This window comes from Zalophus californianus, chromosome X (assembly GCF_009762305.2).
Source record: "Zalophus californianus isolate mZalCal1 chromosome X, mZalCal1.pri.v2, whole genome shotgun sequence".
NCBI lineage: Eukaryota > Metazoa > Chordata > Mammalia > Carnivora > Otariidae > Zalophus > Zalophus californianus.
In genome coordinates, this window is record NC_045612.1 from 19,248,972 (window position 1) to 19,262,177 (window position 13,206).

Genomic DNA, 13,206 nt, shown 5'->3' on the forward strand with positions numbered 1-13,206 from the left:
GATTTGCAAAAGGCATTTCTAGGTCCACAGACCTGAATGATTTGTTTTTGCAGCAAATAGCTTCCATTAGAGGTCTGAGGCATTTCCTATTCTTTCTTGGAACTCTATTTAAAGGGTGGAAAATATCTTTTGAGTAGTTTATCCATTTGCAGGCGGGTGGTGTAGGCTCACAGTGCTCCAGTACCTGAATGAGTGAGTTGGGTATTCAAAAGACACTGCTTTAGGCTAAGTTTTTAATAGAGAATTCAAGCAACTCAAAGAAAAACCTTTGACCAAAAGTGACAGAAGAGCTTTCTGAATGTGTAGCTTAAACACAGATCCAATTAAATGGTGGGGGGTGGGGGAGGCAGAGCACCAGAGCTTTTTAAGATTCACCTTCTGAGGAGTCAGTAACAGCAACTTGAAGCCAGCCTAATTTTGCTTCGAGTCGGTTTGTCTCTTTCCAGCTGCAGCGCATTGTGTTCCTTGGGAAGATAATGGGAGAGATCTGATACCCAGCAATTCGGGTGTCACAGCATCTGATCCCTTTTGCCCTGGGAAGGCTGCTCTGTAAGTAGCAATCGTGGTGTCACCCAGAGTGGGCAAGAGCACTGACGGCAACCCCCCGGGCAGCTTCGTCCCGAGGGGCGTGGGACCATAACTTAGCATCCATTTGTCCAACAGGATCTTCTCCTTAACGACAGGAGACTGACGAGGAGGAGGGCTCATGATGATGAAGATGATGGTGATGATGACAAGTAATGGCACGGAGTCACCAAGGGCTAACACTTTATTTATTTTAAGGGCCAACACTTTAAAATGGACAAAGCAATCTCACATCCACTGGTTCCTTTGACCCTGCATTCCACCCTGTGAGGGAAGGGAGGGAAAAGGTTAATCTTTGCCCATTTTGCAAATTAAGAGGTAAAGGCTCAGGGAGCTGAAGTGACTTGTGCCACATTACACAGCAGATAATTGCAGAGCTGGGACTTCCAATCCAGAAGTCTTCTCCACTGGGCCATGTACAATCGTATCCAGAAGAGGCATCTGTCAGTAGCCTTCTAGTCTTGTATTATTGCTCATGCACATTATTTTCTGTTGCCCTCAAAGGGCATAGAATTTGGCATACAATGAGCCCTTGATGACAACTGTAAACCAATTAGTAGATCCTTTCTTCCTTACCCATATGTGAAGAGCTATGAGAGTGTGATTTCTAGAGGCCAGGGAGACCCTGGTGTGAATTTTTTCATTGATTCAGAAGCTTAAAAAGGTCCCTCAGGGGGCACCTGCCTGGCTCAGTCAGTGGAGCGTGTGACTCTTGATCTCGGGGTTTTGAGTTCGAGCCCCACATTAGATGTAGAGATTACTTAAAAATAAAATCTTAAAAAAAAAATAAAGTCCCTCAGCCCTGTTAATAATTCCTTAAAATCACCCCAGCACCATACTTTGGGGGGCTTTGAATGGGGAAAGGGGGAAAAAAGCAACCTAAACATCCTCTTCCATTAGTACTAATATCATTTTTTAAAAGATTTTGTTTATTAATTTGAGAGAGTGCACGTGTGAGTAGGGGGAGGGGCAGAGGGAGAGAGAGAGGGAGAGAAGCAGACTCCCCGCTGAGCGCAGGACCCCCCCCACACAAGATCATGACCTGAGCCCAAATCAAGAGTGGGAGGCTTAGCAGTCTGAGCCCCCCCCCAGGCGCCCCCATTAGTACTAATATCTTAAACAGGATGAAGAAACGCTAGGACCCATAGTGAAGAGAACCATTAACAGTGACAGAAAGCCACACAGAAGGGCTTTTGATAGCAAAGTTGACTGAAGTCTCAAGAGGCATGGATCAGTCCCGGGGAGAATTGTTCTTTAAGATAAAATTTAAGGAAAGAATTGGCTGCACGGGGAGAAATAATGGAGTCTTGGGCATTGGTGTTGATTTTACAGAAAGTACAGTAGTAGAAATACCAAAAGGACACATGCTCAGATAGAATAATGTCTCCTGGGTGAGACTAATTGACATCCAGAACCCTCTGTTTTTCCTCCATCCCGGGTAACATAATCTTGATGAATTTGCTGGTGTCCAAGATCTGACTCAGGGCTCCAGACTCAGAAGGCTGATCTGTCAGCACTTCACAAGAACTGTAGTCAGAGACTGGTATTTACAATCGGGATGCTAGTGGCACTATTTACAGTGGGACTGGGGACGCTAGGGGCCTCCCCTCAGTTACATCGGATGCCAAGTGTCAGAAGAGTCTGATTTAAAGGAATTAGACCCATGACGCTAATATCTGATGGGCTGATAATGCAGCCATTTCCACAAAGGCCCTGTCACTGACACCATCCAGTCACCCATTCATTCATTTAGTCTCTCTTCTGGGCACAGTAGACTCTACCATATGGGGAAGTAAAGTTCTTGACCAAGGGCACACTCTCCCTTGGGCAGTGCTGGCTGGGAGCTACCAACTTGGGCTTCATTGATTCCTTTCACTCCCCTTGTATGATTGACAAACTCTCTCTGTTATTGACCTGTCTTTGACTTGTTCATGCCTTCAGTTAGCTTGCTGGGAAAAGTGGCTGGCCTGGGAGACATCCTGGCTCTTTGAAGTTTCTTTGCGTATCTATACTCAGAGAGTTTATGCGTTGATTTTATAGATGAACTCTGAGTTCAGCCTTTTCCTTTATGCATTTCCAAGAGTATTTGGGGGATGCAGGGTAGACACGGGACTTCGGAATGGCTGGGATGGACCTGCTAAATGTAATCCAATGAGGAAAATGTGTTTAGTGAAAAAAAAAAAACCTCATCTAACTTTTCAAGCTGTCATATTTATTGAACAAAATTGATCCTTGTCCAATATCAACACCATCCCTAGTGTTGCATGATCCTGGGCTGCATCCTTTAAAAACAGAGAAGGACTCTATCTACAGAATGATGATAGGAGTGGACAGGCAAGAGGAGAAATGAAATAAGGTCATTACTTTTTAAAAAATAATTGCATGGGCGCCTGGGTGGCTCAGTCATTAAGCGTCTGCCTTCGGCTCAGGTCATGATCCCAGGGTCCTGGGATCGAGTCCCGCATCGGGCACCCCGCCTGCTTTTCCCTCTGCGGGCCGCGCCCCCCTGCTTGTGCTCGCTCTCTCTCTCTCCCCCCCCCCGACAAATACATAAAATCTTTAAAACTAATAATAGTAATAATTGCAGATTTTAGTGTAAGTTCAGTTTTGCCTCTTCAACATGAGGACTGGGACTCTTCGCGAGAGACAAAGGGAGGATAGGACCAAAGCTAAGGCCTTCTGAGCTCTCAGAAAGAGTAGAGGAGGTCGGGGGTCTAGCTCAAGGCTGAATCCTCCCAACACCCACAGGTGCCAGGAGCAGGTGTGTCCTTGGAGGGTGACCTTCCTTTAAGCCTAAACTGTTTGTTTATCTCCGAGTTAGAGGGAGAGTTTCAAGGCAATAATCCCATCACTATATCTGACACAGTTCTGTCTGCTACCCACCCCACAACCTGACACAGTTCTGCCTTAGTAGAAGCGTGGCAGAGGGGAAGAAAAGCTGTTGGTGGTGAATTTCCAAAAGCACACTTCATTTCGATGGTTTCTAGAGCCCAGAGTCAAAAGAAGAGGTATGAAATCTCTCAGATCTTACATTTTGCCTGATTGCTAAGTGACAGCATTGGCCACTGCAGTGGGTACCTCGTGGCTTACCCAGCGAGAGAACGTAATGAGTCAGTTCACCTCATTCCCTTGGGAACCCCTCAAAAGGCCACGGGGCCTCATTCTCTGCAAGAGTCACAAGGGAGGCGGTGCCAGGACTGAGCACTATTCAAGGTAAATAAGAAAGCAAAGAACTGCCCAGGGATTTTTCTGGGGGGTGGGGGGGTAGTGGTATTTACCTTTGGGATGTTTGTCTAGGAGCTGGTTTTTCAATTTATAATGATGAGGGATCTTTTGTACCTCTGTCAACAGTGAAATAGAGATCCACCCCTTCATAAGGCAAAGGTTTTCAAACTCCAATGAGATGGAAATTATTCAGGTATAAGAAGAATGTACCTGGATTTAGGGCTACAAAAGATGCATCGTTTTAGCTGTGTAAATCTTGGGCCAGTCACTTAACCCCTTAGCTCCCTGAGTTGTTGTGAGGCGTCATATAAATGATATAATGTGCATTTGGAATCTCATAAAGCAGGGTAAATTGGACTCTGCCACTTGTAAGCTGTGTGGCCTTGGGCAAGCCACTTGGCCTGAGACTGAGTTCTGTCAACTCAAAAAACTTGGATTGGGGGCAGGGCACCTGGGTGGCTCAGTCGGTTAAGCGGCTGCCTTTGGCTCAGGTCATGATCTCAGGGTCCTGGGATCCAGCCCCATGTTGGGCTGCCTGCTCAGCAGGGAGTCTGCTTCTCTCTCCTCCTCTCCCTCTGCCCTTCCCCCCAATTGTGCTCGCCCTCTATGTGCTGGAGGTGCCAGGCAGAGTCTGGATGATAGTTTCAAGTTCAGTGGTGCCATTGTTAGATAGTCAGCCTCTCTCCTAACCCATGCTCCCCACTATCAGTATTCCAGCCTGACAGGGAATGGCGGAGACGGGAAGGATGGATACAGAGATGCTAATGAGGTAGAATTTCTAGAAGCAATTGATGCTGGTCTGGATATGGAAGATGAGTGAGAAGGCTTCCAGATGACCCTCAAATTCCTGCCTTAGGTGACCGGTTGGGTGGTGGCCCCCATTCATCAAGACGGAGAACAGAATGAAAGGAGCACGTTTAGGGTGGGCAATAATGAGTTCTGTTTGGATTTATCGATGGGGTTATGGAGAGAGTTCTGGTCCCAGCCCTGGCAGTCTTAAGCAGGGGAACCTCAGGTGAATCCCCTCAGCTCTCTGAGCCTCTGCCCTTACCACTAAAATTGGGATAATCATAGCACCTACCTCATGAAGTCGCTGTGAAGATAAATGAAATGACCAGATTCCTGACCCAAAGTAGGTAGTCAAAGCACGTTAATTCCCCTCCCTCTTGCTTACAGACCTCTTTACTTCTACAGTTGGCAAATCGTCTTTCACCCTTAACTTGGGAGTTTCTTTGGATCAGCCCTGATTTTGCAGCCTACCTCCGGGCAAAGTGCTCTTTCCCCAGGTCTGCTTCCTCTGGGGCTTCCTGGGGTGAATTTATCCTGCCTTTCTAGCGGTTTGCCCTTTGCTTAGTCAGCAGGCCCGGGGCGGGGGGGGGGGGGGGGGGGGCGGGGCGGATTTTGCTCTTCCCCCTGGAGCCATTAATCCTGGGAGGGTCTGTAACCGCCTAGAGTTACCTAAAATAATGCTAGGCTTCCTTTAAGGAAGCAGAGGGAAATGGCCAAACCCTTCGTGTTTACCTACATTTTAAATTAGTCTGTGGTAACTACTCATAGTAATGCTAAGGTAGTCAATAATAATGATAACAGTACCACTGACTAATAACCGCAGATCGGATTTATCCACAGCCGGTGTATTTTACTTGGACTATCGCGTGTAATTTTCACACAAAGAAGTAGCACTGTCTAGGAGAGTTACATAAGCTCTCTGTGCGTTCCGTTTTTTTCAGTTGTAAAAGGAGGAGAACATTAGTAGCCACTCCGTAGAATTGCTACAAAGGCTGGATGAGTTAATATACATAAAACACTTAGAACAGCACCAGTAAGTGGTATAAAAGGGTTTGCCACACTGATGCCTTATGGAATCTGGCTCCAAATTTAGATGGTGAACACATGTCCTGATATTTATGTCCAAGCAGCAGTAAGGCCTGGAAGGAGGATGAGGCCTAGACTATTACTATAAAAATAATAAAAATCTCGAATTTACAAGCATGTAAAGTGAGGTGCAGAGAAGTCAACTTACCCAAGGTCACAGTGCTATTTAAGTTAATGGGTGAGCCGGGGTTCAAGCCCTGGTCTGTGTAGCTTGCAAACCTTGGCTGGTCATTCTTTCTTTAGGTGGCAGGTTTACGGCTCAAGTGGGGTCGCTGTATGTGTGGATTATGGCTTAAGTGGGGTTGCTGTATATGTCGTGAAGCTTCCTGGTTTTCCAGAACCTCATGATGTACCCTCTAGTTCCGAGCAGCCTGCCCCACGCTAGGTGCTCCATCAGCGTCGGATGACAGACAGCCCATCTCAACCCATACCACCCCCTGCCTGTGCAAAGAACTCCGAGAAGGAGCTTCTAAACCACGTCAGAAAAAGCGTCCTGCAATCGTCGTTAGCATCCCCAGTCTAGCCAATGGAGGCCGTTTCTTTGCCAGGGATTTATTTGTCATTGCAGGGGGCCCCAGCTGCCTGATGAATGCCTTTGTTTAAACTACTGAGTTTGCTTTGCCCCTCATAGCCTAAGGTTTGTTGGTTCAGAGAATAAATTGAACTGAAAAAGAAAGAAAGTGCTTGTGCTTTGTCTGGCCCGGGGCCAGGCTGAGCAGCAGGCCAAGTGTGGTTTAGGTGCTGCCCGGCCCACTCCTTTAGGGGCCCCGGACCTTCTGCTGTCACCTGGCTGCCAGCCTGCCCTCCGGATGCTCCATCTCAGAGGAGAGGCCTGGACTCAAGCCTTCCCACCCCCACTGCTCCCCTGCCCCTCTCCCCCCATCCCTGCAGCTGAAAGGAGGAGGGAACCTGAACTCCAGAACACTGGAGGCGCTGGGGGTGGGAACAGGGAACTGTCTCTGGAGCTGGGTGGGTGGTGGTTGGATGTTCGTTCAAGTCTGCACTCGTGGGAATCTCTGCAAAGAGTTTCAGTGAGTTGGGGCTTTGCCACCCCTTTACCTTTCATCAGGTGCAGGGCCCCCGGCCCGCCTTCTGCACCCCCCTCAGCCGCCCCCCGCAGCTAAAGCCCTCCTCTGAGTGCAACTGGCTAAAGGGCAAGATTCCCCTGAATTCTACAGGATTTTCTCTCTTTCTTTCAAATGCCCTTTACCCCGCAGTTGCATCATGGGCCTGTCACAAATACGAACCCATTACATGAATAAGAGCTCAGTCCCCACTGACGCTTTGAGACAAGGCTGTTGTCAATTGCGCCCGGAGCTAGCGCGAGAAATTCTTCAAACTGAGCCGAGCACCGTCTGGGGATCAAAAGGGGATGGCCTGAGGGGCAGAGCCACCTGGGAGGTGGCCCGACTGAGCCAGCAATTTCCTAAAAGGACCTGGGGGCCTGCCATCCCAGCTGCTGAGAGCTGTGCTGGCCTTTGTGAGACCAGGTGCCACGAAGCACTTTTGTGCCAGACCGTCAGAACTGGAAGAACATTCAGTGAGACCGGTTCTACTGCGGAGAGATCCACCCTTAACAGATCATTTGCACCTCAGGAGGTAGGGGGGATTGGCCAATGAAGTGCCCAGGAGAGGCACCGCAGGGAAGATCTGCAAAGCTCAGGAAGAATGGAAGGTGACAGGCGTTCAGGGGGGCACTTCTCTGGGGGCTGTGGAACTCTGATGTAGAACTTGTCTGTTCTAAACACAGCTGCTCCACAAAAGCTGCAATTACTTAGCCCCACAGAATCTTATTCCAGCCCCCTTTGCTCTATTCCCTCTCTTCTCCTTTACTCACTTCCTCCTTCTCTTCTGGGTCCAAGGTGTGGGGCCAGAGAGGGGAGGTCTGTCTGGGTGAGCTGACCCCAGGCCCTGGAAGCTTTTAGGCATGGCGCCTCACCACTAATCGCTGGGCTTAGCTGTCTTAAACAAAAGGTCCTTTGTCCTCTGCGATTCGTTCTATGATGATGAAATTTACCTTTCGACAGACTTCAGCAAAGACAAAGGTTCCCCAGAATTTTGCACCAGAACATTTTAAGTGATTGCAAGAGATCCCTCCCAAAGATACTGTCAGCTGCCTTTAGTGCTCTGAGATACCATTTCCTGACCTGTGTTCCAGGAATTTCCACTTCCATTATGTCATCCAATTGTGAGTTAATAAGTGTGGTAAATAGGTATGATTACACGACTTCGTTCATTCATCAGTCAGTTGACAAGTTCTGGGGAGCCTTCCCTGCGTCCACGCACCGTGTTGCCTACTGAGGATGCAGAGAAAAGTAAGAAATAGTACCTGGCCTCAAAGACTCGTGGAAGAACCAGAAATGTAAACAGGTACCCACACTGCAGTGTAACATGTGCAAATGACAGCAGCAAGGATAGTTTTTAATGGCACAAAAGAAGAGGGGCAAATAACCCGATCTGAAGTGTGCATGTTGAGGGGTTGGTCAGAAAGGTTTCCTTAAGGGAGATGATGTCTATCTTAAGCCCTAATGATCAGTACTAATTACTGAGCCACAGGGAGGGAAATGGACTCGAGTTTGAAGGTTGGGCCAGACCAAGGGAGAAACACAGGGAAAGGCCCGGGGAGTAGCTCAGTCTGACTGGATTTTGCAGTTGAGAGCAGAGGGTTCTCTGAGAGCCGTGACAGACAGAGATGAGATAGGAGAGACAAGCATGGGCCAAGTCATAAAAAAGGATGTTTCATATGAAGAAACTAAGGTTCAACAAGGTTAAAAATGAGCCCAAGGTCATACAACTGCAAGTAAGTACTTGAGCCAGGAATTGAAGTCCATGTGTTGACTGCAGAGCCCACCCCCCCCTTCCCCTACAGCCTGCTGCCTCCAGACTTCCCAGGCCCAGCAGGAAGTCTGGGTTCACAAGGTGCTTTTGCGGCTTTACCAAGCAAGGGCAATCCCTGCCATGAATTTTTTCACGCTTTGTATTTGTATTTCGGTATTTAATTAAAATTTGACACAGAAGTGAAACTTCTTAGTATTTCATTAAAAGTCTCAGACAAAAATAAGACAACCAGCCAACAATGCCACGTAAATAAGCTAATAAGCTAATAACAATGCAACCTAAATAAGCTAATAATAAATAAGCTAATAACGCTGGAGAAATGTCTCCTAAGGTAATGATTAAGGTTGATGTGCCAAGATGGGTGCGCATCTTTCTGTGTTAAGAAGATGTCTATCTTCGTGTTGTTTGCAAGAGCTAAAAGGAGAAAACAATGTATGTGTCCATCCTGCAGGTGGTTTTCTATACAGTAACTAATGATGGCATTTTTTAAGATTTTATTTTTAAATAATCTCTACACCCAACCTGGGGCTCAAATTTACAACGCAGAGATCAAAAGTTGCCTGCTCTACTGAGCGAGCCAGCCAGGCACCCCTACTAATGATGATATTTATAATATAATGCTAACTTTTTATTTTTATATATTTTTTAAAGACTATTTATTTATTTGACAGAGAGAGGGACAGCGAGAGAGGGAACACAAGCAGGGGGAGTGGGAGAGGGAGAAGCAGGCTTCCCGCGGAGCAGGGAGTCCTACACGGGGCTCGATCCCAGGACCCTGGGATCATGACCTGAGCTGAAGGCAGCTGCTTAACTGACTGAGCCACCCAGGCGCCCCATAATGCTAACTTTTAAAAAAGACTGGTCACCAGAAAGTGTTATTGTATCACATGCATTGAGAATTATCTGGAAAACTTTACCCTAAGGTCCTCATACTGTCTGTCTTTTGATGGATGAGATTATAAACACTTTATTTCTTCCTCTTGCTTTTCTGCTTTTTACCCTGATTTTTTTAATGAGCATATTTTGCTTTCCGAATGAGGGGGGAAAAGCCTCAAAAACAATTAAAGAGGGACGCCTGGGTGGCTCAGTCAGTTAAGTGTCCGACTCTTGATCTCAGCTCGGTCTCGATCTCAGGGTGGTGAGTTCAAGCCCCACGTTGGGCAGGGCATGGAGCCCACTTAAAAACAAAACAGTGAAAGAAACGTCATTTCTATAATAGTGGTTGCTGTATAAGTTCCATTTCCTGCATAAGCAATCAAATTAGGGGACTCCTCTCAAAATGGCTGGGCCACGTGTTCTAATCTGCTCACATCCACACCTGCCTCCAAATGTCAACCCCATTGTCACTAGCCCACAATTACTACTCAATTTCTTTCCGATCTAGAAAGTAGTGATGATAGCTAATATATATCACAAGAATGTTTATTACATACTAGGTGCTAGTTATCAGTACTTTCCGTGTATTAGCTCATTGAAATCCTCAGTGAAGTAGGTGCTGTTAATATCCCCATTTGACAGATGAGCAATCTGGGCAGAGAAGTATAGCAAGTGGTTGAAACAGGATTTGCACGGGACCCTCTGGGTTAAGAACTCATTTAGTTGACCACCATATCCACTCTCAGACTCTTGTCTTTCAAGAGTCACTGTGTTGGAGTTATTTTGGTACTGACATTCTCAGCAGTTAGGGCTTGTGTGTGTGTTCCGAGTGACGATGCAGAAAACCAGGTCAGCAGTTTCAGGGGAAACTGACTTGGGCTGAGCAGGACCTGACATAGCCGTGAAGGGGCTTTCATGGGACAGATGATGGACAATGGAAATGGTTCAGACAAATGGACAGGGTTGGAGAGATAAGGTTTAGGGTGTCTGAGAATTGCATGAGGCCAATAAGGATAGGTCATTCTTTGGGGCTCAATGGTGTGGGGGGGGGGAGTATGCATCCAAAAAGGCACAGTGAGTTCTCTTAATTTGGTGAAGTCCGGGACTGTCCAGAGTATATAGTCAGCACTTTCCCAGAAACATAGTCGATGCTCAATAACTATCTGTTGAAGCAATGAAAGAATGAATTCTCTCCTTGTTCTCAGCTGCAGGCAAGTCAAGTCTTAAGTTAGGGGAGATCTGGCACAAACATTTCATGGATTACAGTAACAAAATTTCCCTGGACCAAACCTGCATCCAGGCAAAACCGTGTGCTCACAGGAAACCCTTGCTGACTGCCAGAGATGAGAAATACGTGACTCAGGCTCCCCCAAAGTTCAACAAGGGAGAGGTCATCTGTTCTCCTGATAGCCTACAAAGGTTCCCCAAGTCTGTATGGAGATGCCACCGTGAACGTGTCTGTTCGATTCCGCATTTGTAGGAATGTGGGGTAGCGCCTCCTCAGCTGGGACAAGCAATTGTCAAATTCAACATTCAGAAGGGAGGAATATTTTTGGTTTTGATTTATAAACATGAATGAGTCAGCTTCCCCAGATCCTTCTGCACAGATAATTGCACCTAAGAAGTTAGGAGCAAGATATGGGAGTGTGGGATCTGGGAGTATGCAACTAATTTTGAGACCCAAAGGTTAGTAGCTCTTGGGACCCCCGTTTCCCACTGAAGATTGCTAGGAAGTAACAATTCCTGCCACTACTCCCTTCCCATTCTGCATTTTGCAAGTGAAACCATGCTTTGTCTTTCTTTCCTGAATGCTAGAATTTTCGAGGTAAAGTATTTAAAAATCCACATGAATACAAATTGTTTTGGGCTTGGCTGTGCTTGGCCCTGAGTACAGGAAGAGAATCCCAGACAACCGCTTTAGTACGCTGCACATCCTAACAATAGATCTGCCATATTGCAATAGCCTGGAGGAGGGAGGATGGCATAGGTCTATGAACCTGGTATCAGCCCCAGACTAAGCCAGACTGAGAAGAATATGTAACCACCAGGCTTTGGGGTGTTAGAGCCCAGGTCACCCAAGGCCCACCTGTGTGAGTCAGCCCTCAGGACTTGGCTGGCTATACGCAGGGTAGACTAGGAGGAAAGGGGCAGAATCCTGCCAGCAGGCCCCGGAGTTCAGCGATACCGCTAAGCCACACGCTTCAGCAAATCTCACCTGTGTGCGAGACGCAGGTGAAGATCAATCAAGAGGAGAGCAGAGCCTGGGGGAGCCTAGCCAGCTGCTACTGTGAGAGCCAGAAGCGCACGGCAGGAGCCTAAGTTAAAAACCAGGTGAATAAGGGTCAGGCACTCAGACAGATGTCTAGGTAGGGAGAGAGGAACAAAAGAACAGGTCCTTAGTGACTTCTTCAAGGGTGGAGCTTGGTAAGAAGCCAAGTTGAGTCTGAGTCAGGAGCCCCTTATAGGTTCCTTGCTGCGGGGCAGAGCTGGTCCCTTGGTGTAGTCCGCAGGTGTCGACAAGCCAGCACACCTGGCTAACGTGGGGGTGTTGACAGGGTGCGGGAACGAGACACTTGGTGACAGGGAAATTAGTCTGAGTGATAGCTCACATGACTTCGCGTCTTGCTAATCAGTTAGAAGCCCTTAGAAGTTCATTATTATTTTTCAATTTTCACATCCAGCTTTAATACATGATAGGACGTACATTCATTACGGAAAGATTAGAAAATTCTGGCAACAAAAAGAAAAAAGTAAAATGCAAATAAAATCCCATCGCCTAGATTTTAACATGTTGGTGTATATGTTATACACGGATATACTACGTTCTTATGGATCCCAAAACTTCACATGTGCCTCCCCCACTCCATTTAGTTTGGCAGAGTTTTCTGAATATATTTTAAAAAGATTCTCTGTTCAGTCAACACAGCTTCTCCACAGTAACCCTAATACGCTGTGTTTCATGGCCTCTTATTAAGTAGATGTTTTAAAAGACATTATTCTTTAATGGCTCCTTTATAGAGTTTCTGTGAAATTCACAACCTGTCAGAACAGAGTGGCTTCCAACCAGCTCAGAGCCCCGCTGGGCAACATACTGAGCACTCCTTCTAAAGGCAATAAAACTAATTCTAGGAAGGAAGAGACAGGAATGGAGAGACACTGGAGTTGTAAGCAGCAAAGAAATAGGAGTCAACAGTACAGTCAAAAGGTGAGAAAAGATAGTTAAGGAAAAACAGAGTGACGATGAAAGGGACAAGTTGTAGGTGTTTATCTTTCTTGCCCTTCATATACCTGGACATCAGTTTTTTTCTTTATATTCAAGGACAGCCTGGTGTAATGAAATGGGCTCAGTCCCGGCTCTGCTTTTATTATTCTTTTTTAAGATTTTATTTATTTACTTGAGACAGAGAGAGAGCACAAGCAGTGGGAGTGGCAGAGGGAGAGGGAGAAGCAGGCTCCCCACTGAGCAGGGAGCCCGATGCGGGGTTCGGTCCCAGGACCCTGGGATCATGACCTGAGCTGAAGGCAGATGATTAACAGACTGAGCCACCCAGGCGCCCCCTGCCCCAGCTCTGCTTTTAACCTGCTGAAAGCCTTTGGGGGAGTATCTTCCTTGCACTGGATCCAGATCTCCTCACTTATAAAATGAAGGGGCCAGACTACATGACATCTAATGGTCTCTCTTGTGTCCTGAGTGTTGCGTATTGCTAGATACATACAAAATGTTTTATCGACTTCAGGTTTAAAGGAAAACTTCAGCTACCATTTGGAATCTGGTTGTGCATCATGCACACCACATGGATTTAGTGC

At 46.9% G+C, this 13,206-nt stretch overlaps 1 protein-coding gene across 1 annotated transcript in view; it reads left to right on the top strand.

The window, feature by feature from the left end:
- Nucleotides 1-13,206, top strand: part of FRMD7 (FERM domain containing 7) — a 47,854-nt gene that overhangs the window by 1,071 nt on the left and 33,577 nt on the right. The gene's annotated exons all lie outside the window — the stretch shown is intronic.